This window comes from Staurois parvus, unplaced genomic scaffold, assembly GCF_062004578.1.
Source record: "Staurois parvus isolate SC_StPar_1 unplaced genomic scaffold, SC_StPar_1.0 ptg001130l, whole genome shotgun sequence".
NCBI classification, from domain to species: Eukaryota; Metazoa; Chordata; class Amphibia; order Anura; family Ranidae; genus Staurois; species Staurois parvus.
Window position 1 is genome coordinate 1,565,364 of NW_028318926.1, and position 27,464 is coordinate 1,592,827.

The 27,464-nt window shown below is 49.0% G+C and overlaps 31 non-coding genes across 31 annotated transcripts; 10 read left to right on the forward strand and 21 right to left on the reverse strand.

The window, feature by feature from the left end:
* Positions 1-488: 488 nt before the first annotated feature.
* On the reverse strand, positions 489-559 carry TRNAG-GCC (transfer RNA glycine (anticodon GCC)). Its single transcript has one exon. It is a non-coding gene; the product is annotated as a tRNA-Gly (tRNA).
* A 583-nt stretch (positions 560-1,142) lies between these two features.
* TRNAM-CAU (transfer RNA methionine (anticodon CAU)) lies at positions 1,143-1,214 on the forward strand. Its single transcript has one exon. It is a non-coding gene; the product is annotated as a tRNA-Met (tRNA).
* A 969-nt stretch (positions 1,215-2,183) lies between these two features.
* Positions 2,184-2,256, reverse strand: TRNAA-AGC (transfer RNA alanine (anticodon AGC)). The gene has a single exon. It is a non-coding gene; the product is annotated as a tRNA-Ala (tRNA).
* An 889-nt stretch (positions 2,257-3,145) lies between these two features.
* TRNAG-GCC (transfer RNA glycine (anticodon GCC)) lies at positions 3,146-3,216 on the reverse strand. The gene has a single exon. It is a non-coding gene; the product is annotated as a tRNA-Gly (tRNA).
* A 583-nt stretch (positions 3,217-3,799) lies between these two features.
* TRNAM-CAU (transfer RNA methionine (anticodon CAU)) lies at positions 3,800-3,871 on the forward strand. Its single transcript has one exon. It is a non-coding gene; the product is annotated as a tRNA-Met (tRNA).
* A 969-nt stretch (positions 3,872-4,840) lies between these two features.
* Positions 4,841-4,913, reverse strand: TRNAA-AGC (transfer RNA alanine (anticodon AGC)). Its single transcript has one exon. It is a non-coding gene; the product is annotated as a tRNA-Ala (tRNA).
* An 889-nt stretch (positions 4,914-5,802) lies between these two features.
* On the reverse strand, positions 5,803-5,873 carry TRNAG-GCC (transfer RNA glycine (anticodon GCC)). The gene has a single exon. It is a non-coding gene; the product is annotated as a tRNA-Gly (tRNA).
* A 583-nt stretch (positions 5,874-6,456) lies between these two features.
* On the forward strand, positions 6,457-6,528 carry TRNAM-CAU (transfer RNA methionine (anticodon CAU)). The gene has a single exon. It is a non-coding gene; the product is annotated as a tRNA-Met (tRNA).
* A 969-nt stretch (positions 6,529-7,497) lies between these two features.
* Positions 7,498-7,570, reverse strand: TRNAA-AGC (transfer RNA alanine (anticodon AGC)). Its single transcript has one exon. It is a non-coding gene; the product is annotated as a tRNA-Ala (tRNA).
* An 889-nt stretch (positions 7,571-8,459) lies between these two features.
* Positions 8,460-8,530, reverse strand: TRNAG-GCC (transfer RNA glycine (anticodon GCC)). Its single transcript has one exon. It is a non-coding gene; the product is annotated as a tRNA-Gly (tRNA).
* A 583-nt stretch (positions 8,531-9,113) lies between these two features.
* On the forward strand, positions 9,114-9,185 carry TRNAM-CAU (transfer RNA methionine (anticodon CAU)). Its single transcript has one exon. It is a non-coding gene; the product is annotated as a tRNA-Met (tRNA).
* A 969-nt stretch (positions 9,186-10,154) lies between these two features.
* On the reverse strand, positions 10,155-10,227 carry TRNAA-AGC (transfer RNA alanine (anticodon AGC)). Its single transcript has one exon. It is a non-coding gene; the product is annotated as a tRNA-Ala (tRNA).
* An 889-nt stretch (positions 10,228-11,116) lies between these two features.
* TRNAG-GCC (transfer RNA glycine (anticodon GCC)) lies at positions 11,117-11,187 on the reverse strand. Its single transcript has one exon. It is a non-coding gene; the product is annotated as a tRNA-Gly (tRNA).
* A 583-nt stretch (positions 11,188-11,770) lies between these two features.
* Positions 11,771-11,842, forward strand: TRNAM-CAU (transfer RNA methionine (anticodon CAU)). The gene has a single exon. It is a non-coding gene; the product is annotated as a tRNA-Met (tRNA).
* Positions 11,843-12,811: 969 nt separating this feature from the next.
* On the reverse strand, positions 12,812-12,884 carry TRNAA-AGC (transfer RNA alanine (anticodon AGC)). Its single transcript has one exon. It is a non-coding gene; the product is annotated as a tRNA-Ala (tRNA).
* An 889-nt stretch (positions 12,885-13,773) lies between these two features.
* On the reverse strand, positions 13,774-13,844 carry TRNAG-GCC (transfer RNA glycine (anticodon GCC)). Its single transcript has one exon. It is a non-coding gene; the product is annotated as a tRNA-Gly (tRNA).
* Positions 13,845-14,427: 583 nt separating this feature from the next.
* TRNAM-CAU (transfer RNA methionine (anticodon CAU)) lies at positions 14,428-14,499 on the forward strand. Its single transcript has one exon. It is a non-coding gene; the product is annotated as a tRNA-Met (tRNA).
* A 970-nt stretch (positions 14,500-15,469) lies between these two features.
* Positions 15,470-15,542, reverse strand: TRNAA-AGC (transfer RNA alanine (anticodon AGC)). Its single transcript has one exon. It is a non-coding gene; the product is annotated as a tRNA-Ala (tRNA).
* An 889-nt stretch (positions 15,543-16,431) lies between these two features.
* TRNAG-GCC (transfer RNA glycine (anticodon GCC)) lies at positions 16,432-16,502 on the reverse strand. Its single transcript has one exon. It is a non-coding gene; the product is annotated as a tRNA-Gly (tRNA).
* A 583-nt stretch (positions 16,503-17,085) lies between these two features.
* Positions 17,086-17,157, forward strand: TRNAM-CAU (transfer RNA methionine (anticodon CAU)). The gene has a single exon. It is a non-coding gene; the product is annotated as a tRNA-Met (tRNA).
* Positions 17,158-18,126: 969 nt separating this feature from the next.
* TRNAA-AGC (transfer RNA alanine (anticodon AGC)) lies at positions 18,127-18,199 on the reverse strand. Its single transcript has one exon. It is a non-coding gene; the product is annotated as a tRNA-Ala (tRNA).
* An 889-nt stretch (positions 18,200-19,088) lies between these two features.
* Positions 19,089-19,159, reverse strand: TRNAG-GCC (transfer RNA glycine (anticodon GCC)). Its single transcript has one exon. It is a non-coding gene; the product is annotated as a tRNA-Gly (tRNA).
* Positions 19,160-19,742: 583 nt separating this feature from the next.
* Positions 19,743-19,814, forward strand: TRNAM-CAU (transfer RNA methionine (anticodon CAU)). Its single transcript has one exon. It is a non-coding gene; the product is annotated as a tRNA-Met (tRNA).
* A 969-nt stretch (positions 19,815-20,783) lies between these two features.
* TRNAA-AGC (transfer RNA alanine (anticodon AGC)) lies at positions 20,784-20,856 on the reverse strand. The gene has a single exon. It is a non-coding gene; the product is annotated as a tRNA-Ala (tRNA).
* An 889-nt stretch (positions 20,857-21,745) lies between these two features.
* Positions 21,746-21,816, reverse strand: TRNAG-GCC (transfer RNA glycine (anticodon GCC)). The gene has a single exon. It is a non-coding gene; the product is annotated as a tRNA-Gly (tRNA).
* A 583-nt stretch (positions 21,817-22,399) lies between these two features.
* On the forward strand, positions 22,400-22,471 carry TRNAM-CAU (transfer RNA methionine (anticodon CAU)). The gene has a single exon. It is a non-coding gene; the product is annotated as a tRNA-Met (tRNA).
* A 969-nt stretch (positions 22,472-23,440) lies between these two features.
* On the reverse strand, positions 23,441-23,513 carry TRNAA-AGC (transfer RNA alanine (anticodon AGC)). Its single transcript has one exon. It is a non-coding gene; the product is annotated as a tRNA-Ala (tRNA).
* An 889-nt stretch (positions 23,514-24,402) lies between these two features.
* On the reverse strand, positions 24,403-24,473 carry TRNAG-GCC (transfer RNA glycine (anticodon GCC)). Its single transcript has one exon. It is a non-coding gene; the product is annotated as a tRNA-Gly (tRNA).
* Positions 24,474-25,056: 583 nt separating this feature from the next.
* TRNAM-CAU (transfer RNA methionine (anticodon CAU)) lies at positions 25,057-25,128 on the forward strand. Its single transcript has one exon. It is a non-coding gene; the product is annotated as a tRNA-Met (tRNA).
* A 969-nt stretch (positions 25,129-26,097) lies between these two features.
* On the reverse strand, positions 26,098-26,170 carry TRNAA-AGC (transfer RNA alanine (anticodon AGC)). The gene has a single exon. It is a non-coding gene; the product is annotated as a tRNA-Ala (tRNA).
* Positions 26,171-27,059: 889 nt separating this feature from the next.
* Positions 27,060-27,130, reverse strand: TRNAG-GCC (transfer RNA glycine (anticodon GCC)). The gene has a single exon. It is a non-coding gene; the product is annotated as a tRNA-Gly (tRNA).
* Positions 27,131-27,464: the final 334 nt, after the last annotated feature.

The following is a 27,464-nucleotide window of genomic DNA, read 5'->3' on the forward strand; positions in this document are numbered from 1 at the left end:
GATGGCATCAGAACACCTACCACGTTAGATAGCTATATCTCCAGGCACCTCCCCGTGTCAGCATTGATGGGTTAGGCTGTGGCCGCTAGATACCAAGACAGCCTCCATTTTCCCAATTTCAAAGGTTTTCACTCTTCCTCCACAGAGGTCCCTTTTTTCTTTCCTGAGACTTTGGACAGCAGAATCCCTTGGGAAGAAGCTCCTTCTCCAGCCAGTAGCGAGGGTTCTGGTGTTATCCATGGAACCCTTGGTGGCAGAGTGGCACCTCCAAGCATGTCCGTGGGCGACTAACAACCATTTCCTTCGGTATGGCCCCATGGCTTTCCATGATGTCATTTGAAGGAGGTGGTTTCAAAAAGGCTCACACCGACTAGCAGGTTCTAGACAATACACATGAGCCTTGACACCTTCCAAGGTACTGGATATCTGGGGGCGGCGGGATACTGAGCTACCTGTGAGGCGATAGCTGGATAGAAAGTGAGCATAATTGCATTGGCCGGGAATCGAACCCGGGCCTCCCGCGTGGCAGGCGAGAATTCTACCACTGAACCACCAATGCTCTTTGGCAGGACACATGTGGCTTCCCTGGCCTGACAGGTGCTAAAAGGTGCTGCTTTAGGCCATGGTAACCATCTCTGTGAATACATTCAGATGTGGGTCAAGTCCACCCAAAGACATGCCTTTCTTCAGCCGTACACACCACCACTGTGAACATGTAGGACAGCCCATTGCGTCTTTGAGGCTAGAAAGCCTTTCCATTGGAGAAGAAAAGCCCCAAGACTGGGCCAGAGCTTTTTCTAAGTACCTTTGACTTGGGGTTGACTTGTCAAAATCAATGTCAGTGCCTATTAATCTACCTTGCGACTTTGCCGGATGGACCCACTCCCCATTCACATCCGTAGGAGATCTTTAGAGGGGCTCCACATTGGCCTGATGTGAGACTCTGCAAAGTCAATAGGAGCTGCCTGAAACAGAGAGGAACCGATCTTTTCCCATGAAAGCCTTCTATAAGCAGAATGTGGAAAGTGGCCGTGGAGCGGCAGGCGAGGTTGCCTCCCAGCCAAAGAATTTCCTGAAGTTTTTGTCCCGTAGGACCGGTAGCATATTACATCCTCCTATTTTTGCTGGGTCTTCCGGCCTGGAGCAGAGTGGCGCAGCGGAAGCGTGCTGGGCCCATAACCCAGAGGTCGATGGATCGAAACCATCCTCTGCTAAGTTGACCTTTTTCTCTGGCAATCTCTCTTTCTTTGCTTAGGCAAAGGGCTTTCTTTCACCCAGAAAATGCTTTGATTAATCGGGGAGCACACCGCAGACAGCCCGGCAACAAACCCAGCCCTCAATGCGCCAAGTCCCCTACACGTGCTGTCTTTCAGCTCTTTGCTTTCACTTGTCTAATCTGTCCATCCTAAGACAAAACTCATACAATATTCCAACAGTCTGAACTGTGGAATTCATTGATCTATTCATAGATTTCTTGAGGGAGATTGTTGATAAATATTTCTGTCCCAAACAGAGGATCTTCTCCAACCCAGTCTGCACGAGGGCCACCATATTTCCTCTGACCATTGACCTGTACCGGGTTAATATGACATCTTTCCATCCACTCCGCAAGGGAAGATTTATTGTCTTTATACAGAGTTGTAATCCAAGCCTCGCTCTCAGCGTTCATCGCGTTGTTGTCCATCATTGGAGAATGATCTGCTCTCTCCATGGGCCCTAATCAGTGGGCAGAAGGCTAGCCCCTAGTTCCCTCCAAAAGCCCTGTTCTGGTTGGGTCTGTGACACTTCTGTGTCAAGGAAGTGGGACGTGATTGTGGTGATAAAACCAGTGGAAACCTCTCAGCTTCTACATGGCACTTGCACTTTTTGCACTAATGGAATATTGTCTCTTGGCCATGGAAGGCTGGCCGTGCTTTGGGTAATAGATTGCTTTGGTCCAACACTGCCTTGCGCGACTTCTGGCAGGCAAAGCAAGCACTTTATGCTTTGTGTTAGTCCTTCTGTGTCAATTTATGGGCTGAAGCCACATCTGCCCGAGAGTGTCAACGCCATGGCACATGTTACGAGGATGACTCCTGCTTGGCCTTTTGACTAGAGAGGCGAGGCTTTTCCCACAGCGCTCAGTGCCGAGCCTGAAGAAAAAAAAAATCCAAAGCAGGTCACCCCACGTGAGGGCTTTCCTTTGGAGGATGCGGGCATTGATCCCGCTACCTCTCGCATGCTAAGCGAGCGCTCTACCACTTGAGCTAATCCCCCTTGGCTCCGGTGCTTTCTTTGCGCTCTCGTTGATCACTGCTCTCTTATGTGCTACGCGGCATAAAGTCCACCATCTGTTTTGTGTAACTGTGTTTCATTCAGCACAGCACAATGCAGCATCCCAGTGCTATATACCACCTGCCAGCAATCAACTCCTTCACTGCCACCAACAATTGCCTCTCTCACTAGCACTGTTGCCAGAGATGCAATCTTCAAGCGCAAAGGATTAAAAATCACCTTTTTACCCCGTACGCTGCTTATTGACATGACACATTAGGTCTACATTCCACAGACTCAAAGCATAGATATATTTCCTCATTTTTTACTACTTGCAGCTTCACATTTAAATGCTGTATATACATCTAAGATCACCCAGAATGCAATCTGGAAACCAACCATCAGATGGCATCAGAACACCTACCACGTTAGATAGCTATATCTCCAGGCACCTCCCCGTGTCAGCATTGATGGGTTAGGCTGTGGCCGCTAGATACCAAGACAGCCTCCATTTTCCCAATTTCAAAGGTTTTCACTCTTCCTCCACAGAGGTCCCTTTTTTCTTTCCTGAGACTTTGGACAGCAGAATCCCTTGGGAAGAAGCTCCTTCTCCAGCCAGTAGCGAGGGTTCTGGTGTTATCCATGGAACCCTTGGTGGCAGAGTGGCACCTCCAAGCATGTCCGTGGGCGACTAACAACCATTTCCTTCGGTATGGCCCCATGGCTTTCCATGATGTCATTTGAAGGAGGTGGTTTCAAAAAGGCTCACACCGACTAGCAGGTTCTAGACAATACACATGAGCCTTGACACCTTCCAAGGTACTGGATATCTGGGGGCGGCGGGATACTGAGCTACCTGTGAGGCGATAGCTGGATAGAAAGTGAGCATAATTGCATTGGCCGGGAATCGAACCCGGGCCTCCCGCGTGGCAGGCGAGAATTCTACCACTGAACCACCAATGCTCTTTGGCAGGACACATGTGGCTTCCCTGGCCTGACAGGTGCTAAAAGGTGCTGCTTTAGGCCATGGTAACCATCTCTGTGAATACATTCAGATGTGGGTCAAGTCCACCCAAAGACATGCCTTTCTTCAGCCGTACACACCACCACTGTGAACATGTAGGACAGCCCATTGCGTCTTTGAGGCTAGAAAGCCTTTCCATTGGAGAAGAAAAGCCCCAAGACTGGGCCAGAGCTTTTTCTAAGTACCTTTGACTTGGGGTTGACTTGTCAAAATCAATGTCAGTGCCTATTAATCTACCTTGCGACTTTGCCGGATGGACCCACTCCCCATTCACATCCGTAGGAGATCTTTAGAGGGGCTCCACATTGGCCTGATGTGAGACTCTGCAAAGTCAATAGGAGCTGCCTGAAACAGAGAGGAACCGATCTTTTCCCATGAAAGCCTTCTATAAGCAGAATGTGGAAAGTGGCCGTGGAGCGGCAGGCGAGGTTGCCTCCCAGCCAAAGAATTTCCTGAAGTTTTTGTCCCGTAGGACCGGTAGCATATTACATCCTCCTATTTTTGCTGGGTCTTCCGGCCTGGAGCAGAGTGGCGCAGCGGAAGCGTGCTGGGCCCATAACCCAGAGGTCGATGGATCGAAACCATCCTCTGCTAAGTTGACCTTTTTCTCTGGCAATCTCTCTTTCTTTGCTTAGGCAAAGGGCTTTCTTTCACCCAGAAAATGCTTTGATTAATCGGGGAGCACACCGCAGACAGCCCGGCAACAAACCCAGCCCTCAATGCGCCAAGTCCCCTACACGTGCTGTCTTTCAGCTCTTTGCTTTCACTTGTCTAATCTGTCCATCCTAAGACAAAACTCATACAATATTCCAACAGTCTGAACTGTGGAATTCATTGATCTATTCATAGATTTCTTGAGGGAGATTGTTGATAAATATTTCTGTCCCAAACAGAGGATCTTCTCCAACCCAGTCTGCACGAGGGCCACCATATTTCCTCTGACCATTGACCTGTACCGGGTTAATATGACATCTTTCCATCCACTCCGCAAGGGAAGATTTATTGTCTTTATACAGAGTTGTAATCCAAGCCTCGCTCTCAGCGTTCATCGCGTTGTTGTCCATCATTGGAGAATGATCTGCTCTCTCCATGGGCCCTAATCAGTGGGCAGAAGGCTAGCCCCTAGTTCCCTCCAAAAGCCCTGTTCTGGTTGGGTCTGTGACACTTCTGTGTCAAGGAAGTGGGACGTGATTGTGGTGATAAAACCAGTGGAAACCTCTCAGCTTCTACATGGCACTTGCACTTTTTGCACTAATGGAATATTGTCTCTTGGCCATGGAAGGCTGGCCGTGCTTTGGGTAATAGATTGCTTTGGTCCAACACTGCCTTGCGCGACTTCTGGCAGGCAAAGCAAGCACTTTATGCTTTGTGTTAGTCCTTCTGTGTCAATTTATGGGCTGAAGCCACATCTGCCCGAGAGTGTCAACGCCATGGCACATGTTACGAGGATGACTCCTGCTTGGCCTTTTGACTAGAGAGGCGAGGCTTTTCCCACAGCGCTCAGTGCCGAGCCTGAAGAAAAAAAAAATCCAAAGCAGGTCACCCCACGTGAGGGCTTTCCTTTGGAGGATGCGGGCATTGATCCCGCTACCTCTCGCATGCTAAGCGAGCGCTCTACCACTTGAGCTAATCCCCCTTGGCTCCGGTGCTTTCTTTGCGCTCTCGTTGATCACTGCTCTCTTATGTGCTACGCGGCATAAAGTCCACCATCTGTTTTGTGTAACTGTGTTTCATTCAGCACAGCACAATGCAGCATCCCAGTGCTATATACCACCTGCCAGCAATCAACTCCTTCACTGCCACCAACAATTGCCTCTCTCACTAGCACTGTTGCCAGAGATGCAATCTTCAAGCGCAAAGGATTAAAAATCACCTTTTTACCCCGTACGCTGCTTATTGACATGACACATTAGGTCTACATTCCACAGACTCAAAGCATAGATATATTTCCTCATTTTTTACTACTTGCAGCTTCACATTTAAATGCTGTATATACATCTAAGATCACCCAGAATGCAATCTGGAAACCAACCATCAGATGGCATCAGAACACCTACCACGTTAGATAGCTATATCTCCAGGCACCTCCCCGTGTCAGCATTGATGGGTTAGGCTGTGGCCGCTAGATACCAAGACAGCCTCCATTTTCCCAATTTCAAAGGTTTTCACTCTTCCTCCACAGAGGTCCCTTTTTTCTTTCCTGAGACTTTGGACAGCAGAATCCCTTGGGAAGAAGCTCCTTCTCCAGCCAGTAGCGAGGGTTCTGGTGTTATCCATGGAACCCTTGGTGGCAGAGTGGCACCTCCAAGCATGTCCGTGGGCGACTAACAACCATTTCCTTCGGTATGGCCCCATGGCTTTCCATGATGTCATTTGAAGGAGGTGGTTTCAAAAAGGCTCACACCGACTAGCAGGTTCTAGACAATACACATGAGCCTTGACACCTTCCAAGGTACTGGATATCTGGGGGCGGCGGGATACTGAGCTACCTGTGAGGCGATAGCTGGATAGAAAGTGAGCATAATTGCATTGGCCGGGAATCGAACCCGGGCCTCCCGCGTGGCAGGCGAGAATTCTACCACTGAACCACCAATGCTCTTTGGCAGGACACATGTGGCTTCCCTGGCCTGACAGGTGCTAAAAGGTGCTGCTTTAGGCCATGGTAACCATCTCTGTGAATACATTCAGATGTGGGTCAAGTCCACCCAAAGACATGCCTTTCTTCAGCCGTACACACCACCACTGTGAACATGTAGGACAGCCCATTGCGTCTTTGAGGCTAGAAAGCCTTTCCATTGGAGAAGAAAAGCCCCAAGACTGGGCCAGAGCTTTTTCTAAGTACCTTTGACTTGGGGTTGACTTGTCAAAATCAATGTCAGTGCCTATTAATCTACCTTGCGACTTTGCCGGATGGACCCACTCCCCATTCACATCCGTAGGAGATCTTTAGAGGGGCTCCACATTGGCCTGATGTGAGACTCTGCAAAGTCAATAGGAGCTGCCTGAAACAGAGAGGAACCGATCTTTTCCCATGAAAGCCTTCTATAAGCAGAATGTGGAAAGTGGCCGTGGAGCGGCAGGCGAGGTTGCCTCCCAGCCAAAGAATTTCCTGAAGTTTTTGTCCCGTAGGACCGGTAGCATATTACATCCTCCTATTTTTGCTGGGTCTTCCGGCCTGGAGCAGAGTGGCGCAGCGGAAGCGTGCTGGGCCCATAACCCAGAGGTCGATGGATCGAAACCATCCTCTGCTAAGTTGACCTTTTTCTCTGGCAATCTCTCTTTCTTTGCTTAGGCAAAGGGCTTTCTTTCACCCAGAAAATGCTTTGATTAATCGGGGAGCACACCGCAGACAGCCCGGCAACAAACCCAGCCCTCAATGCGCCAAGTCCCCTACACGTGCTGTCTTTCAGCTCTTTGCTTTCACTTGTCTAATCTGTCCATCCTAAGACAAAACTCATACAATATTCCAACAGTCTGAACTGTGGAATTCATTGATCTATTCATAGATTTCTTGAGGGAGATTGTTGATAAATATTTCTGTCCCAAACAGAGGATCTTCTCCAACCCAGTCTGCACGAGGGCCACCATATTTCCTCTGACCATTGACCTGTACCGGGTTAATATGACATCTTTCCATCCACTCCGCAAGGGAAGATTTATTGTCTTTATACAGAGTTGTAATCCAAGCCTCGCTCTCAGCGTTCATCGCGTTGTTGTCCATCATTGGAGAATGATCTGCTCTCTCCATGGGCCCTAATCAGTGGGCAGAAGGCTAGCCCCTAGTTCCCTCCAAAAGCCCTGTTCTGGTTGGGTCTGTGACACTTCTGTGTCAAGGAAGTGGGACGTGATTGTGGTGATAAAACCAGTGGAAACCTCTCAGCTTCTACATGGCACTTGCACTTTTTGCACTAATGGAATATTGTCTCTTGGCCATGGAAGGCTGGCCGTGCTTTGGGTAATAGATTGCTTTGGTCCAACACTGCCTTGCGCGACTTCTGGCAGGCAAAGCAAGCACTTTATGCTTTGTGTTAGTTCTTCTGTGTCAATTTATGGGCTGAAGCCACATCTGCCCGAGAGTGTCAACGCCATGGCACATGTTACGAGGATGACTCCTGCTTGGCCTTTTGACTAGAGAGGCGAGGCTTTTCCCACAGCGCTCAGTGCCGAGCCTGAAGAAAAAAAAAATCCAAAGCAGGTCACCCCACGTGAGGGCTTTCCTTTGGAGGATGCGGGCATTGATCCCGCTACCTCTCGCATGCTAAGCGAGCGCTCTACCACTTGAGCTAATCCCCCTTGGCTCCGGTGCTTTCTTTGCGCTCTCGTTGATCACTGCTCTCTTATGTGCTACGCGGCATAAAGTCCACCATCTGTTTTGTGTAACTGTGTTTCATTCAGCACAGCACAATGCAGCATCCCAGTGCTATATACCACCTGCCAGCAATCAACTCCTTCACTGCCACCAACAATTGCCTCTCTCACTAGCACTGTTGCCAGAGATGCAATCTTCAAGCGCAAAGGATTAAAAATCACCTTTTTACCCCGTACGCTGCTTATTGACATGACACATTAGGTCTACATTCCACAGACTCAAAGCATAGATATATTTCCTCATTTTTTACTACTTGCAGCTTCACATTTAAATGCTGTATATACATCTAAGATCACCCAGAATGCAATCTGGAAACCAACCATCAGATGGCATCAGAACACCTACCACGTTAGATAGCTATATCTCCAGGCACCTCCCCGTGTCAGCATTGATGGGTTAGGCTGTGGCCGCTAGATACCAAGACAGCCTCCATTTTCCCAATTTCAAAGGTTTTCACTCTTCCTCCACAGAGGTCCCTTTTTTCTTTCCTGAGACTTTGGACAGCAGAATCCCTTGGGAAGAAGCTCCTTCTCCAGCCAGTAGCGAGGGTTCTGGTGTTATCCATGGAACCCTTGGTGGCAGAGTGGCACCTCCAAGCATGTCCGTGGGCGACTAACAACCATTTCCTTCGGTATGGCCCCATGGCTTTCCATGATGTCATTTGAAGGAGGTGGTTTCAAAAAGGCTCACACCGACTAGCAGGTTCTAGACAATACACATGAGCCTTGACACCTTCCAAGGTACTGGATATCTGGGGGCGGCGGGATACTGAGCTACCTGTGAGGAGATAGCTGGATAGAAAGTGAGCATAATTGCATTGGCCGGGAATCGAACCCGGGCCTCCCGCGTGGCAGGCGAGAATTCTACCACTGAACCACCAATGCTCTTTGGCAGGACACATGTGGCTTCCCTGGCCTGACAGGTGCTAAAAGGTGCTGCTTTAGGCCATGGTAACCATCTCTGTGAATACATTCAGATGTGGGTCAAGTCCACCCAAAGACATGCCTTTCTTCAGCCGTACACACCACCACTGTGAACATGTAGGACAGCCCATTGCGTCTTTGAGGCTAGAAAGCCTTTCCATTGGAGAAGAAAAGCCCCAAGACTGGGCCAGAGCTTTTTCTAAGTACCTTTGACTTGGGGTTGACTTGTCAAAATCAATGTCAGTGCCTATTAATCTACCTTGCGACTTTGCCGGATGGACCCACTCCCCATTCACATCCGTAGGAGATCTTTAGAGGGGCTCCACATTGGCCTGATGTGAGACTCTGCAAAGTCAATAGGAGCTGCCTGAAACAGAGAGGAACCGATCTTTTCCCATGAAAGCCTTCTATAAGCAGAATGTGGAAAGTGGCCGTGGAGCGGCAGGCGAGGTTGCCTCCCAGCCAAAGAATTTCCTGAAGTTTTTGTCCCGTAGGACCGGTAGCATATTACATCCTCCTATTTTTGCTGGGTCTTCCGGCCTGGAGCAGAGTGGCGCAGCGGAAGCGTGCTGGGCCCATAACCCAGAGGTCGATGGATCGAAACCATCCTCTGCTAAGTTGACCTTTTTCTCTGGCAATCTCTCTTTCTTTGCTTAGGCAAAGGGCTTTCTTTCACCCAGAAAATGCTTTGATTAATCGGGGAGCACACCGCAGACAGCCCAGCAACAAACCCAGCCCTCAATGCGCCAAGTCCCCTACACGTGCTGTCTTTCAGCTCTTTGCTTTCACTTGTCTAATCTGTCCATCCTAAGACAAAACTCATACAATATTCCAACAGTCTGAACTGTGGAATTCATTGATCTATTCATAGATTTCTTGAGGGAGATTGTTGATAAATATTTCTGTCCCAAACAGAGGATCTTCTCCAACCCAGTCTGCACGAGGGCCACCATATTTCCTCTGACCATTGACCTGTACCGGGTTAATATGACATCTTTCCATCCACTCCGCAAGGGAAGATTTATTGTCTTTATACAGAGTTGTAATCCAAGCCTCGCTCTCAGCGTTCATCGCGTTGTTGTCCATCATTGGAGAATGATCTGCTCTCTCCATGGGCCCTAATCAGTGGGCAGAAGGCTAGCCCCTAGTTCCCTCCAAAAGCCCTGTTCTGGTTGGGTCTGTGACACTTCTGTGTCAAGGAAGTGGGACGTGATTGTGGTGATAAAACCAGTGGAAACCTCTCAGCTTCTACATGGCACTTGCACTTTTTGCACTAATGGAATATTGTCTCTTGGCCATGGAAGGCTGGCCGTGCTTTGGGTAATAGATTGCTTTGGTCCAACACTGCCTTGCGCGACTTCTGGCAGGCAAAGCAAGCACTTTATGCTTTGTGTTAGTCCTTCTGTGTCAATTTATGGGCTGAAGCCACATCTGCCCGAGAGTGTCAACGCCATGGCACATGTTACGAGGATGACTCCTGCTTGGCCTTTTGACTAGAGAGGCGAGGCTTTTCCCACAGCGCTCAGTGCCGAGCCTGAAGAAAAAAAAAATCCAAAGCAGGTCACCCCACGTGAGGGCTTTCCTTTGGAGGATGCGGGCATTGATCCCGCTACCTCTCGCATGCTAAGCGAGCGCTCTACCACTTGAGCTAATCCCCCTTGGCTCCGGTGCTTTCTTTGCGCTCTCGTTGATCACTGCTCTCTTATGTGCTACGCGGCATAAAGTCCACCATCTGTTTTGTGTAACTGTGTTTCATTCAGCACAGCACAATGCAGCATCCCAGTGCTATATACCACCTGCCAGCAATCAACTCCTTCACTGCCACCAACAATTGCCTCTCTCACTAGCACTGTTGCCAGAGATGCAATCTTCAAGCGCAAAGGATTAAAAATCACCTTTTTACCCCGTACGCTGCTTATTGACATGACACATTAGGTCTACATTCCACAGACTCAAAGCATAGATATATTTCCTCATTTTTTACTACTTGCAGCTTCACATTTAAATGCTGTATATACATCTAAGATCACCCAGAATGCAATCTGGAAACCAACCATCAGATGGCATCAGAACACCTACCACGTTAGATAGCTATATCTCCAGGCACCTCCCCGTGTCAGCATTGATGGGTTAGGCTGTGGCCGCTAGATACCAAGACAGCCTCCATTTTCCCAATTTCAAAGGTTTTCACTCTTCCTCCACAGAGGTCCCTTTTTTCTTTCCTGAGACTTTGGACAGCAGAATCCCTTGGGAAGAAGCTCCTTCTCCAGCCAGTAGCGAGGGTTCTGGTGTTATCCATGGAACCCTTGGTGGCAGAGTGGCACCTCCAAGCATGTCCGTGGGCGACTAACAACCATTTCCTTCGGTATGGCCCCATGGCTTTCCATGATGTCATTTGAAGGAGGTGGTTTCAAAAAGGCTCACACCGACTAGCAGGTACTAGACAATACACATGAGCCTTGACACCTTCCAAGGTACTGGATATCTGGGGGCGGCGGGATACTGAGCTACCTGTGAGGCGATAGCTGGATAGAAAGTGAGCATAATTGCATTGGCCGGGAATCGAACCCGGGCCTCCCGCGTGGCAGGCGAGAATTCTACCACTGAACCACCAATGCTCTTTGGCAGGACACATGTGGCTTCCCTGGCCTGACAGGTGCTAAAAGGTGCTGCTTTAGGCCATGGTAACCATCTCTGTGAATACATTCAGATGTGGGTCAAGTCCACCCAAAGACATGCCTTTCTTCAGCCGTACACACCACCACTGTGAACATGTAGGACAGCCCATTGCGTCTTTGAGGCTAGAAAGCCTTTCCATTGGAGAAGAAAAGCCCCAAGACTGGGCCAGAGCTTTTTCTAAGTACCTTTGACTTGGGGTTGACTTGTCAAAATCAATGTCAGTGCCTATTAATCTACCTTGCGACTTTGCCGGATGGACCCACTCCCCATTCACATCCGTAGGAGATCTTTAGAGGGGCTCCACATTGGCCTGATGTGAGACTCTGCAAAGTCAATAGGAGCTGCCTGAAACAGAGAGGAACCGATCTTTTCCCATGAAAGCCTTCTATAAGCAGAATGTGGAAAGTGGCCGTGGAGCGGCAGGCGAGGTTGCCTCCCAGCCAAAGAATTTCCTGAAGTTTTTGTCCCGTAGGACCGGTAGCATATTACATCCTCCTATTTTTGCTGGGTTTTCCGGCCTGGAGCAGAGTGGCGCAGCGGAAGCGTGCTGGGCCCATAACCCAGAGGTCGATGGATCGAAACCATCCTCTGCTAAGTTGACCTTTTTCTCTGGCAATCTCTCTTTCTTTGCTTAGGCAAAGGGCTTTCTTTCACCCAGAAAATGCTTTGATTAATCGGGGAGCACACCGCAGACAGCCCGGCAACAAACCCAGCCCTCAATGCGCCAAGTCCCCTACACGTGCTGTCTTTCAGCTCTTTGCTTTCACTTGTCTAATCTGCCCATCCTAAGACAAAACTCATACAATATTCCAACAGTCTGAACTGTGGAATTCATTGATCTATTCATAGATTTCTTGAGGGAGATTGTTGATAAATATTTCTGTCCCAAACAGAGGATCTTCTCCAACCCAGTCTGCACGAGGGCCACCATATTTCCTCTGACCATTGACCTGTACCGGGTTAATATGACATCTTTCCATCCACTCCGCAAGGGAAGATTTATTGTCTTTATACAGAGTTGTAATCCAAGCCTCGCTCTCAGCGTTCATCGCGTTGTTGTCCATCATTGGAGAATGATCTGCTCTCTCCATGGGCCCTAATCAGTGGGCAGAAGGCTAGCCCCTAGTTCCCTCCAAAAGCCCTGTTCTGGTTGGGTCTGTGACACTTCTGTGTCAAGGAAGTGGGACGTGATTGTGGTGATAAAACCAGTGGAAACCTCTCAGCTTCTACATGGCACTTGCACTTTTTGCACTAATGGAATATTGTCTCTTGGCCATGGAAGGCTGGCCGTGCTTTGGGTAATAGATTGCTTTGGTCCAACACTGCCTTGCGCGACTTCTGGCAGGCAAAGCAAGCACTTTATGCTTTGTATTAGTCCTTCTGTGTCAATTTATGGGCTGAAGCCACATCTGCCCGAGAGTGTCAACGCCATGGCACATGTTACGAGGATGACTCCTGCTTGGCCTTTTGACTAGAGAGGCGAGGCTTTTCCCACAGCGCTCAGTGCCGAGCCTGAAGAAAAAAAAAATCCAAAGTAGGTCACCCCACGTGAGGGCTTTCCTTTGGAGGATGCGGGCATTGATCCCGCTACCTCTCGCATGCTAAGCGAGCGCTCTACCACTTGAGCTAATCCCCCTTGGCTCCGGTGCTTTCTTTGCGCTCTCGTTGATCACTGCTCTCTTATGTGCTACGCGGCATAAAGTCCACCATCTGTTTTGTGTAACTGTGTTTCATTCAGCACAGCACAATGCAGCATCCCAGTGCTATATACCACCTGCCAGCAATCAACTCCTTCACTGCCACCAACAATTGCCTCTCTCACTAGCACTGTTGCCAGAGATGCAATCTTCAAGCGCAAAGGATTAAAAATCACCTTTTTACCCCGTACGCTGCTTATTGACATGACACATTAGGTCTACATTCCACAGACTCAAAGCATAGATATATTTCCTCATTTTTTACTACTTGCAGCTTCACATTTAAATGCTGTATATACATCTAAGATCACCCAGAATGCAATCTGGAAACCAACCATCAGATGGCATCAGAACACCTACCACGTTAGATAGCTATATCTCCAGGCACCTCCCCGTGTCAGCATTGATGGGTTAGGCTGTGGCCGCTAGATACCAAGACAGCCTCCATTTTCCCAATTTCAAAGGTTTTCACTCTTCCTCCACAGAGGTCCCTTTTTTCTTTCCTGAGACTTTGGACAGCAGAATCCCTTGGGAAGAAGCTCCTTCTCCAGCCAGTAGCGAGGGTTCTGGTGTTATCCATGGAACCCTTGGTGGCAGAGTGGCACCTCCAAGCATGTCCGTGGGCGACTAACAACCATTTCCTTCGGTATGGCCCCATGGCTTTCCATGATGTCATTTGAAGGAGGTGGTTTCAAAAAGGCTCACACCGACTAGCAGGTTCTAGACAATACACATGAGCCTTGACACCTTCCAAGGTACTGGATATCTGGGGGCGGCGGGATACTGAGCTACCTGTGAGGCGATAGCTGGATAGAAAGTGAGCATAATTGCATTGGCCGGGAATCGAACCCGGGCCTCCCGCGTGGCAGGCGAGAATTCTACCACTGAACCACCAATGCTCTTTGGCAGGACACATGTGGCTTCCCTGGCCTGACAGGTGCTAAAAGGTGCTGCTTTAGGCCATGGTAACCATCTCTGTGAATACATTCAGATGTGGGTCAAGTCCACCCAAAGACATGCCTTTCTTCAGCCGTACACACCACCACTGTGAACATGTAGGACAGCCCATTGCGTCTTTGAGGCTAGAAAGCCTTTCCATTGGAGAAGAAAAGCCCCAAGACTGGGCCAGAGCTTTTTCTAAGTACCTTTGACTTGGGGTTGACTTGTCAAAATCAATGTCAGTGCCTATTAATCTACCTTGCGACTTTGCCGGATGGACCCACTCCCCATTCACATCCGTAGGAGATCTTTAGAGGGGCTCCACATTGGCCTGATGTGAGACTCTGCAAAGTCAATAGGAGCTGCCTGAAACAGAGAGGAACCGATCTTTTCCCATGAAAGCCTTCTATAAGCAGAATGTGGAAAGTGGCCGTGGAGCGGCAGGCGAGGTTGCCTCCCAGCCAAAGAATTTCCTGAAGTTTTTGTCCCGTAGGACCGGTAGCATATTACATCCTCCTATTTTTGCTGGGTCTTCCGGCCTGGAGCAGAGTGGCGCAGCGGAAGCGTGCTGGGCCCATAACCCAGAGGTCGATGGATCGAAACCATCCTCTGCTAAGTTGACCTTTTTCTCTGGCAATCTCTCTTTCTTTGCTTAGGCAAAGGGCTTTCTTTCACCCAGAAAATGCTTTGATTAATCGGGGAGCACACCGCAGACAGCCCGGCAACAAACCCAGCCCTCAATGCGCCAAGTCCCCTACACGTGCTGTCTTTCAGCTCTTTGCTTTCACTTGTCTAATCTGTCCATCCTAAGACAAAACTCATACAATATTCCAACAGTCTGAACTGTGGAATTCATTGATCTATTCATAGATTTCTTGAGGGAGATTGTTGATAAATATTTCTGTCCCAAACAGAGGATCTTCTCCAACCCAGTCTGCACGAGGGCCACCATATTTCCTCTGACCATTGACCTGTACCGGGTTAATATGACATCTTTCCATCCACTCCGCAAGGGAAGATTTATTGTCTTTATACAGAGTTGTAATCCAAGCCTCGCTCTCAGCGTTCATCGCGTTGTTGTCCATCATTGGAGAATGATCTGCTCTCTCCATGGGCCCTAATCAGTGGGCAGAAGGCTAGCCCCTAGTTCCCTCCAAAAGCCCTGTTCTGGTTGGGTCTGTGACACTTCTGTGTCAAGGAAGTGGGACGTGATTGTGGTGATAAAACCAGTGGAAACCTCTCAGCTTCTACATGGCACTTGCACTTTTTGCACTAATGGAATATTGTCTCTTGGCCATGGAAGGCTGGCCGTGCTTTGGGTAATAGATTGCTTTGGTCCAACACTGCCTTGCGCGACTTCTGGCAGGCAAAGCAAGCACTTTATGCTTTGTGTTAGTCCTTCTGTGTCAATTTATGGGCTGAAGCCACATCTGCCCGAGAGTGTCAACGCCATGGCACATGTTACGAGGATGACTCCTGCTTGGCCTTTTGACTAGAGAGGCGAGGCTTTTCCCACAGCGCTCAGTGCCGAGCCTGAAGAAAAAAAAAAATCCAAAGCAGGTCACCCCACGTGAGGGCTTTCCTTTGGAGGATGCGGGCATTGATCCCGCTACCTCTCGCATGCTAAGCGAGCGCTCTACCACTTGAGCTAATCCCCCTTGGCTCCGGTGCTTTCTTTGCGCTCTCGTTGATCACTGCTCTCTTATGTGCTACGCGGCATAAAGTCCACCATCTGTTTTGTGTAACTGTGTTTCATTCAGCACAGCACAATGCAGCATCCCAGTGCTATATACCACCTGCCAGCAATCAACTCCTTCACTGCCACCAACAATTGCCTCTCTCACTAGCACTGTTGCCAGAGATGCAATCTTCAAGCGCAAAGGATTAAAAATCACCTTTTTACCCCGTACGCTGCTTATTGACATGACACATTAGGTCTACATTCCACAGACTCAAAGCATAGATATATTTCCTCATTTTTTACTACTTGCAGCTTCACATTTAAATGCTGTATATACATCTAAGATCACCCAGAATGCAATCTGGAAACCAACCATCAGATGGCATCAGAACACCTACCACGTTAGATAGCTATATCTCCAGGCACCTCCCCGTGTCAGCATTGATGGGTTAGGCTGTGGCCGCTAGATACCAAGACAGCCTCCATTTTCCCAATTTCAAAGGTTTTCACTCTTCCTCCACAGAGGTCCCTTTTTTCTTTCCTGAGACTTTGGACAGCAGAATCCCTTGGGAAGAAGCTCCTTCTCCAGCCAGTAGCGAGGGTTCTGGTGTTATCCATGGAACCCTTGGTGGCAGAGTGGCACCTCCAAGCATGTCCGTGGGCGACTAACAACCATTTCCTTCGGTATGGCCCCATGGCTTTCCATGATGTCATTTGAAGGAGGTGGTTTCAAAAAGGCTCACACCGACTAGCAGGTTCTAGACAATACACATGAGCCTTGACACCTTCCAAGGTACTGGATATCTGGGGGCGGCGGGATACTGAGCTACCTGTGAGGCGATAGCTGGATAGAAAGTGAGCATAATTGCATTGGCCGGGAATCGAACCCGGGCCTCCCGCGTGGCAGGCGAGAATTCTACCACTGAACCACCAATGCTCTTTGGCAGGACACATGTGGCTTCCCTGGCCTGACAGGTGCTAAAAGGTGCTGCTTTAGGCCATGGTAACCATCTCTGTGAATACATTCAGATGTGGGTCAAGTCCACCCAAAGACATGCCTTTCTTCAGCCGTACACACCACCACTGTGAACATGTAGGACAGCCCATTGCGTCTTTGAGGCTAGAAAGCCTTTCCATTGGAGAAGAAAAGCCCCAAGACTGGGCCAGAGCTTTTTCTAAGTACCTTTGACTTGGGGTTGACTTGTCAAAATCAATGTCAGTGCCTATTAATCTACCTTGCGACTTTGCCGGATGGACCCACTCCCCATTCACATCCGTAGGAGATCTTTAGAGGGGCTCCACATTGGCCTGATGTGAGACTCTGCAAAGTCAATAGGAGCTGCCTGAAACAGAGAGGAACCGATCTTTTCCCATGAAAGCCTTCTATAAGCAGAATGTGGAAAGTGGCCGTGGAGCGGCAGGCGAGGTTGCCTCCCAGCCAAAGAATTTCCTGAAGTTTTTGTCCCGTAGGACCGGTAGCATATTACATCCTCCTATTTTTGCTGGGTCTTCCGGCCTGGAGCAGAGTGGCGCAGCGGAAGCGTGCTGGGCCCATAACCCAGAGGTCGATGGATCGAAACCATCCTCTGCTAAGTTGACCTTTTTCTCTGGCAATCTCTCTTTCTTTGCTTAGGCAAAGGGCTTTCTTTCACCCAGAAAATGCTTTGATTAATCGGGGAGCACACCGCAGACAGCCCGGCAACAAACCCAGCCCTCAATGCGCCAAGTCCCCTACACGTGCTGTCTTTCAGCTCTTTGCTTTCACTTGTCTAATCTGTCCATCCTAAGACAAAACTCATACAATATTCCAACAGTCTGAACTGTGGAATTCATTGATCTATTCATAGATTTCTTGAGGGAGATTGTTGATAAATATTTCTGTCCCAAACAGAGGATCTTCTCCAACCCAGTCTGCACGAGGGCCACCATATTTCCTCTGACCATTGACCTGTACCGGGTTAATATGACATCTTTCCATCCACTCCGCAAGGGAAGATTTATTGTCTTTATACAGAGTTGTAATCCAAGCCTCGCTCTCAGCGTTCATCGCGTTGTTGTCCATCATTGGAGAATGATCTGCTCTCTCCATGGGCCCTAATCAGTGGGCAGAAGGCTAGCCCCTAGTTCCCTCCAAAAGCCCTGTTCTGGTTGGGTCTGTGACACTTCTGTGTCAAGGAAGTGGGACGTGATTGTGGTGATAAAACCAGTGGAAACCTCTCAGCTTCTACATGGCACTTGCACTTTTTGCACTAATGGAATATTGTCTCTTGGCCATGGAAGGCTGGCCGTGCTTTGGGTAATAGATTGCTTTGGTCCAACACTGCCTTGCGCGACTTCTGGCAGGCAAAGCAAGCACTTTATGCTTTGTGTTAGTCCTTCTGTGTCAATTTATGGGCTGAAGCCACATCTGCCCGAGAGTGTCAACGCCATGGCACATGTTACGAGGATGACTCCTGCTTGGCCTTTTGACTAGAGAGGCGAGGCTTTTCCCACAGCGCTCAGTGCCGAGCCTGAAGAAAAAAAAAATCCAAAGCAGGTCACCCCACGTGAGGGCTTTCCTTTGGAGGATGCGGGCATTGATCCCGCTACCTCTCGCATGCTAAGCGAGCGCTCTACCACTTGAGCTAATCCCCCTTGGCTCCGGTGCTTTCTTTGCGCTCTCGTTGATCACTGCTCTCTTATGTGCTACGCGGCATAAAGTCCACCATCTGTTTTGTGTAACTGTGTTTCATTCAGCACAGCACAATGCAGCATCCCAGTGCTATATACCACCTGCCAGCAATCAACTCCTTCACTGCCACCAACAATTGCCTCTCTCACTAGCACTGTTGCCAGAGATGCAATCTTCAAGCGCAAAGGATTAAAAATCACCTTTTTACCCCGTACGCTGCTTATTGACATGACACATTAGGTCTACATTCCACAGACTCAAAGCATAGATATATTTCCTCATTTTTTACTACTTGCAGCTTCACATTTAAATGCTGTATATACATCTAAGATCACCCAGAATGCAATCTGGAAACCAACCATCAGATGGCATCAGAACACCTACCACGTTAGATAGCTATATCTCCAGGCACCTCCCCGTGTCAGCATTGATGGGTTAGGCTGTGGCCGCTAGATACCAAGACAGCCTCCATTTTCCCAATTTCAAAGGTTTTCACTCTTCCTCCACAGAGGTCCCTTTTTTCTTTCCTGAGACTTTGGACAGCAGAATCCCTTGGGAAGAAGCTCCTTCTCCAGCCAGTAGCGAGGGTTCTGGTGTTATCCATGGAACCCTTGGTGGCAGAGTGGCACCTCCAAGCATGTCCGTGGGCGACTAACAACCATTTCCTTCGGTATGGCCCCATGGCTTTCCATGATGTCATTTGAAGGAGGTGGTTTCAAAAAGGCTCACACCGACTAGCAGGTTCTAGACAATACACATGAGCCTTGACACCTTCCAAGGTACTGGATATCTGGGGGCGGCGGGATACTGAGCTACCTGTGAGGCGATAGCTGGATAGAAAGTGAGCATAATTGCATTGGCCGGGAATCGAACCCGGGCCTCCCGCGTGGCAGGCGAGAATTCTACCACTGAACCACCAATGCTCTTTGGCAGGACACATGTGGCTTCCCTGGCCTGACAGGTGCTAAAAGGTGCTGCTTTAGGCCATGGTAACCATCTCTGTGAATACATTCAGATGTGGGTCAAGTCCACCCAAAGACATGCCTTTCTTCAGCCGTACACACCACCACTGTGAACATGTAGGACAGCCCATTGCGTCTTTGAGGCTAGAAAGCCTTTCCATTGGAGAAGAAAAGCCCCAAGACTGGGCCAGAGCTTTTTCTAAGTACCTTTGACTTGGGGTTGACTTGTCAAAATCAATGTCAGTGCCTATTAATCTACCTTGCGACTTTGCCGGATGGACCCACTCCCCATTCACATCCGTAGGAGATCTTTAGAGGGGCTCCACATTGGCCTGATGTGAGACTCTGCAAAGTCAATAGGAGCTGCCTGAAACAGAGAGGAACCGATCTTTTCCCATGAAAGCCTTCTATAAGCAGAATGTGGAAAGTGGCCGTGGAGCGGCAGGCGAGGTTGCCTCCCAGCCAAAGAATTTCCTGAAGTTTTTGTCCCGTAGGACCGGTAGCATATTACATCCTCCTATTTTTGCTGGGTTTTCCGGCCTGGAGCAGAGTGGCGCAGCGGAAGCGTGCTGGGCCCATAACCCAGAGGTCGATGGATCGAAACCATCCTCTGCTAAGTTGACCTTTTTCTCTGGCAATCTCTCTTTCTTTGCTTAGGCAAAGGGCTTTCTTTCACCCAGAAAATGCTTTGATTAATCGGGGAGCACACCGCAGACAGCCCGGCAACAAACCCAGCCCTCAATGCGCCAAGTCCCCTACACGTGCTGTCTTTCAGCTCTTTGCTTTCACTTGTCTAATCTGTCCATCCTAAGACAAAACTCATACAATATTCCAACAGTCTGAACTGTGGAATTCATTGATCTATTCATAGATTTCTTGAGGGAGATTGTTGATAAATATTTCTGTCCCAAACAGAGGATCTTCTCCAACCCAGTCTGCACGAGGGCCACCATATTTCCTCTGACCATTGACCTGTACCGGGTTAATATGACATCTTTCCATCCACTCCGCAAGGGAAGATTTATTGTCTTTATACAGAGTTGTAATCCAAGCCTCGCTCTCAGCGTTCATCGCGTTGTTGTCCATCATTGGAGAATGATCTGCTCTCTCCATGGGCCCTAATCAGTGGGCAGAAGGCTAGCCCCTAGTTCCCTCCAAAAGCCCTGTTCTGGTTGGGTCTGTGACACTTCTGTGTCAAGGAAGTGGGACGTGATTGTGGTGATAAAACCAGTGGAAACCTCTCAGCTTCTACATGGCACTTGCACTTTTTGCACTAATGGAATATTGTCTCTTGGCCATGGAAGGCTGGCCGTGCTTTGGGTAATAGATTGCTTTGGTCCAACACTGCCTTGCGCGACTTCTGGCAGGCAAAGCAAGCACTTTATGCTTTGTGTTAGTCCTTCTGTGTCAATTTATGGGCTGAAGCCACATCTGCCCGAGAGTGTCAACGCCATGGCACATGTTACGAGGATGACTCCTGCTTGGCCTTTTGACTAGAGAGGCGAGGCTTTTCCCACAGCGCTCAGTGCCGAGCCTGAAGAAAAAAAAAATCCAAAGCAGGTCACCCCACGTGAGGGCTTTCCTTTGGAGGATGCGGGCATTGATCCCGCTACCTCTCGCATGCTAAGCGAGCGCTCTACCACTTGAGCTAATCCCCCTTGGCTCCGGTGCTTTCTTTGCGCTCTCGTTGATCACTGCTCTCTTATGTGCTACGCGGCATAAAGTCCACCATCTGTTTTGTGTAACTGTGTTTCATTCAGCACAGCACAATGCAGCATCCCAGTGCTATATACCACCTGCCAGCAATCAACTCCTTCACTGCCACCAACAATTGCCTCTCTCACTAGCACTGTTGCCAGAGATGCAATCTTCAAGCGCAAAGGATTAAAAATCACCTTTTTACCCCGTACGCTGCTTATTGACATGACACATTAGGTCTACATTCCACAGACTCAAAGCATAGATATATTTCCTCATTTTTTACTACTTGCAGCTTCACATTTAAATGCTGTATATACATCTAAGATCACCCAGAATGCAATCTGGAAACCAACCATCAGATGGCATCAGAACACCTACCACGTTAGATAGCTATATCTCCAGGCACCTCCCCGTGTCAGCATTGATGGGTTAGGCTGTGGCCGCTAGACACCAAGACAGCCTCCATTTTCCCAATTTCAAAGGTTTTCACTCTTCCTCCACAGAGGTCCCTTTTTTCTTTCCTGAGACTTTGGACAGCAGAATCCCTTGGGAAGAAGCTCCTTCTCCAGCCAGTAGCGAGGGTTCTGGTGTTATCCATGGAACCCTTGGTGGCAGAGTGGCACCTCCAAGCATGTCCGTGGGCGACTAACAACCATTTCCTTCGGTATGGCCCCATGGCTTTCCATGATGTCATTTGAAGGAGGTGGTTTCAAAAAGGCTCACACCGACTAGCAGGTTCTAGACAATACACATGAGCCTTGACACCTTCCAAGGTACTGGATATCTGGGGGCGGCGGGATACTGAGCTACCTGTGAGGCGATAGCTGGATAGAAAGTGAGCATAATTGCATTGGCCGGGAATCGAACCCGGGCCTCCCGCGTGGCAGGCGAGAATTCTACCACTGAACCACCAATGCTCTTTGGCAGGACACATGTGGCTTCCCTGGCCTGACAGGTGCTAAAAGGTGCTGCTTTAGGCCATGGTAACCATCTCTGTGAATACATTCAGATGTGGGTCAAGTCCACCCAAAGACATGCCTTTCTTCAGCCGTACACACCACCACTGTGAACATGTAGGACAGCCCATTGCGTCTTTGAGGCTAGAAAGCCTTTCCATTGGAGAAGAAAAGCCCCAAGACTGGGCCAGAGCTTTTTCTAAGTACCTTTGACTTGGGGTTGACTTGTCAAAATCAATGTCAGTGCCTATTAATCTACCTTGCGACTTTGCCGGATGGACCCACTCCCCATTCACATCCGTAGGAGATCTTTAGAGGGGCTCCACATTGGCCTGATGTGAGACTCTGCAAAGTCAATAGGAGCTGCCTGAAACAGAGAGGAACCGATCTTTTCCCATGAAAGCCTTCTATAAGCAGAATGTGGAAAGTGGCCGTGGAGCGGCAGGCGAGGTTGCCTCCCAGCCAAAGAATTTCCTGAAGTTTTTGTCCCGTAGGACCGGTAGCATATTACATCCTCCTATTTTTGCTGGGTCTTCCGGCCTGGAGCAGAGTGGCGCAGCGGAAGCGTGCTGGGCCCATAACCCAGAGGTCGATGGATCGAAACCATCCTCTGCTAAGTTGACCTTTTTCTCTGGCAATCTCTCTTTCTTTGCTTAGGCAAAGGGCTTTCTTTCACCCAGAAAATGCTTTGATTAATCGGGGAGCACACCGCAGACAGCCCGGCAACAAACCCAGCCCTCAATGCGCCAAGTCCCCTACACGTGCTGTCTTTCAGCTCTTTGCTTTCACTTGTCTAATCTGTCCATCCTAAGACAAAACTCATACAATATTCCAACAGTCTGAACTGTGGAATTCATTGATCTATTCATAGATTTCTTGAGGGAGATTGTTGATAAATATTTCTGTCCCAAACAGAGGATCTTCTCCAACCCAGTCTGCACGAGGGCCACCATATTTCCTCTGACCATTGACCTGTACCGGGTTAATATGACATCTTTCCATCCACTCCGCAAGGGAAGATTTATTGTCTTTATACAGAGTTGTAATCCAAGCCTCGCTCTCAGCGTTCATCGCGTTGTTGTCCATCATTGGAGAATGATCTGCTCTCTCCATGGGCCCTAATCAGTGGGCAGAAGGCTAGCCCCTAGTTCCCTCCAAAAGCCCTGTTCTGGTTGGGTCTGTGACACTTCTGTGTCAAGGAAGTGGGACGTGATTGTGGTGATAAAACCAGTGGAAACCTCTCAGCTTCTACATGGCACTTGCACTTTTTGCACTAATGGAATATTGTCTCTTGGCCATGGAAGGCTGGCCGTGCTTTGGGTAATAGATTGCTTTGGTCCAACACTGCCTTGCGCGACTTCTGGCAGGCAAAGCAAGCACTTTATGCTTTGTGTTAGTCCTTCTGTGTCAATTTATGGGCTGAAGCCACATCTGCCCGAGAGTGTCAACGCCATGGCACATGTTACGAGGATGACTCCTGCTTGGCCTTTTGACTAGAGAGGCGAGGCTTTTCCCACAGCGCTCAGTGCCGAGCCTGAAGTAAAAAAAAATCCAAAGCAGGTCACCCCACGTGAGGGCTTTCCTTTGGAGGATGCGGGCATTGATCCCGCTACCTCTCGCATGCTAAGCGAGCGCTCTACCACTTGAGCTAATCCCCCTTGGCTCCGGTGCTTTCTTTGCGCTCTCGTTGATCACTGCTCTCTTATGTGCTACGCGGCATAAAGTCCACCATCTGTTTTGTGTAACTGTGTTTCATTCAGCACAGCACAATGCAGCATCCCAGTGCTATATACCACCTGCCAGCAATCAACTCCTTCACTGCCACCAACAATTGCCTCTCTCACTAGCACTGTTGCCAGAGATGCAATCTTCAAGCGCAAAGGATTAAAAATCACCTTTTTACCCCGTACGCTGCTTATTGACATGACACATTAGGTCTACATTCCACAGACTCAAAGCATAGATATATTTCCTCATTTTTTACTACTTGCAGCTTCACATTTAAATGCTGTATATACATCTAAGATCACCCAGAATGCAATCTGGAAACCAACCATCAGATGGCATCAGAACACCTACCACGTTAGATAGCTATATCTCCAGGCACCTCCCCGTGTCAGCATTGATGGGTTAGGCTGTGGCCGCTAGACACCAAGACAGCCTCCATTTTCCCAATTTCAAAGGTTTTCACTCTTCCTCCACAGAGGTCCCTTTTTTCTTTCCTGAGACTTTGGACAGCAGAATCCCTTGGGAAGAAGCTCCTTCTCCAGCCAGTAGCGAGGGTTCTGGTGTTATCCATGGAACCCTTGGTGGCAGAGTGGCACCTCCAAGCATGTCCGTGGGCGACTAACAACCATTTCCTTCGGTATGGCCCCATGGCTTTCCATGATGTCATTTGAAGGAGGTGGTTTCAAAAAGGCTCACACCGACTAGCAGGTTCTAGACAATACACATGAGCCTTGACACCTTCCAAGGTACTGGATATCTGGGGGCGGCGGGATACTGAGCTACCTGTGAGGCGATAGCTGGATAGAAAGTGAGCATAATTGCATTGGCCGGGAATCGAACCCGGGCCTCCCGCGTGGCAGGCGAGAATTCTACCACTGAACCACCAATGCTCTTTGGCAGGACACATGTGGCTTCCCTGGCCTGACAGGTGCTAAAAGGTGCTGCTTTAGGCCATGGTAACCATCTCTGTGAATACATTCAGATGTGGGTCAAGTCCACCCAAAGACATGCCTTTCTTCAGCCGTACACACCACCACTGTGAACATGTAGGACAGCCCATTGCGTCTTTGAGGCTAGAAAGCCTTTCCATTGGAGAAGAAAAGCCCCAAGACTGGGCCAGAGCTTTTTCTAAGTACCTTTGACTTGGGGTTGACTTGTCAAAATCAATGTCAGTGCCTATTAATCTACCTTGCGACTTTGCCGGATGGACCCACTCCCCATTCACATCCGTAGGAGATCTTTAGAGGGGCTCCACATTGGCCTGATGTGAGACTCTGCAAAGTCAATAGGAGCTGCCTGAAACAGAGAGGAACCGATCTTTTCCCATGAAAGCCTTCTATAAGCAGAATGTGGAAAGTGGCCGTGGAGCGGCAGGCGAGGTTGCCTCCCAGCCAAAGAATTTCCTGAAGTTTTTGTCCCGTAGGACCGGTAGCATATTACATCCTCCTATTTTTGCTGGGTCTTCCGGCCTGGAGCAGAGTGGCGCAGCGGAAGCGTGCTGGGCCCATAACCCAGAGGTCGATGGATCGAAACCATCCTCTGCTAAGTTGACCTTTTTCTCTGGCAATCTCTCTTTCTTTGCTTAGGCAAAGGGCTTTCTTTCACCCAGAAAATGCTTTGATTAATCGGGGAGCACACCGCAGACAGCCCGGCAACAAACCCAGCCCTCAATGCGCCAAGTCCCCTACACGTGCTGTCTTTCAGCTCTTTGCTTTCACTTGTCTAATCTGTCCATCCTAAGACAAAACTCATACAATATTCCAACAGTCTGAACTGTGGAATTCATTGATCTATTCATAGATTTCTTGAGGGAGATTGTTGATAAATATTTCTGTCCCAAACAGAGGATCTTCTCCAACCCAGTCTGCACGAGGGCCACCATATTTCCTCTGACCATTGACCTGTACCGGGTTAATATGACATCTTTCCATCCACTCCGCAAGGGAAGATTTATTGTCTTTATACAGAGTTGTAATCCAAGCCTCGCTCTCAGCGTTCATCGCGTTGTTGTCCATCATTGGAGAATGATCTGCTCTCTCCATGGGCCCTAATCAGTGGGCAGAAGGCTAGCCCCTAGTTCCCTCCAAAAGCCCTGTTCTGGTTGGGTCTGTGACACTTCTGTGTCAAGGAAGTGGGACGTGATTGTGGTGATAAAACCAGTGGAAACCTCTCAGCTTCTACATGGCACTTGCACTTTTTGCACTAATGGAATATTGTCTCTTGGCCATGGAAGGCTGGCCGTGCTTTGGGTAATAGATTGCTTTGGTCCAACACTGCCTTGCGCGACTTCTGGCAGGCAAAGCAAGCACTTTATGCTTTGTGTTAGTCCTTCTGTGTCAATTTATGGGCTGAAGCCACATCTGCCCGAGAGTGTCAACGCCATGGCACATGTTACGAGGATGACTCCTGCTTGGCCTTTTGACTAGAGAGGCGAGGCTTTTCCCACAGCGCTCAGTGCCGAGCCTGAAGTAAAAAAAAATCCAAAGCAGGTCACCCCACGTGAGGGCTTTCCTTTGGAGGATGCGGGCATTGATCCCGCTACCTCTCGCATGCTAAGCGAGCGCTCTACCACTTGAGCTAATCCCCCTTGGCTCTGGTGCTTTCTTTGCGCTCTCGTTGATCACTGCTCTCTTATGTGCTACGCGGCATAAAGTCCACCATCTGTTTTGTGTAACTGTGTTTCATTCAGCACAGCACAATGCAGCATCCCAGTGCTATATACCACCTGCCAGCAATCAACTCCTTCACTGCCACCAACAATTGCCTCTCTCACTAGCACTGTTGCCAGAGATGCAATCTTCAAGCGCAAAGGATTAAAAATCACCTTTTTACCCCGTACGCTGCTTATTGACATGACACATTAGGTCTACATTCCACAGACTCAAAGCATAGATATATTTCCTCATTTTTTACTACTTGCAGCTTCACATTTAAATGCTGTATATACATCTAAGATCACCCAGAATGCAATCTGGAAACCAACCATCAGATGGCATCAGAACACCTACCACGTTAGATAGCTATATCTCCAGGCACCTCCCCGTGTCAGCATTGATGGGTTAGGCTGTGGCCGCTAGATACCAAGACAGCCTCCATTTTCCCAATTTCAAAGGTTTTCACTCTTCCTCCACAGAGGTCCCTTTTTTCTTTCCTGAGACTTTGGACAGCAGAATCCCTTGGGAAGAAGCTCCTTCTCCAGCCAGTAGCGAGGGTTCTGGTGTTATCCATGGAACCCTTGGTGGCAGAGTGGCACCTCCAAGCATGTCCGTGGGCGACTAACAACCATTTCCTTCGGTATGGCCCCATGGCTTTCCATGATGTCATTTGAAGGAGGTGGTTTCAAAAAGGCTCACACCGACTAGCAGGTTCTAGACAATACACATGAGCCTTGACACCTTCCAAGGTACTGGATATCTGGGGGCGGCGGGATACTGAGCTACCTGTGAGGCGATAGCTGGATAGAAAGTGAGCATAATTGCATTGGCCGGGAATCGAACCCGGGCCTCCCGCGTGGCAGGCGAGAATTCTACCACTGAACCACCAATGCTCTTTGGCAGGACACATGTGGCTTCCCTGGCCTGACAGGTGCTAAAAGGTGCTGCTTTAGGCCATGGTAACCATCTCTGTGAATACATTCAGATGTGGGTCAAGTCCACCCAAAGACATGCCTTTCTTCAGCCGTACACACCACCACTGTGAACATGTAGGACAGCCCATTGCGTCTTTGAGGCTAGAAAGCCTTTCCATTGGAGAAGAAAAGCCCCAAGACTGGGCCAGAGCTTTTTCTAAGTACCTTTGACTTGGGGTTGACTTGTCAAAATCAATGTCAGTGCCTATTAATCTACCTTGCGACTTTGCCGGATGGACCCACTCCCCATTCA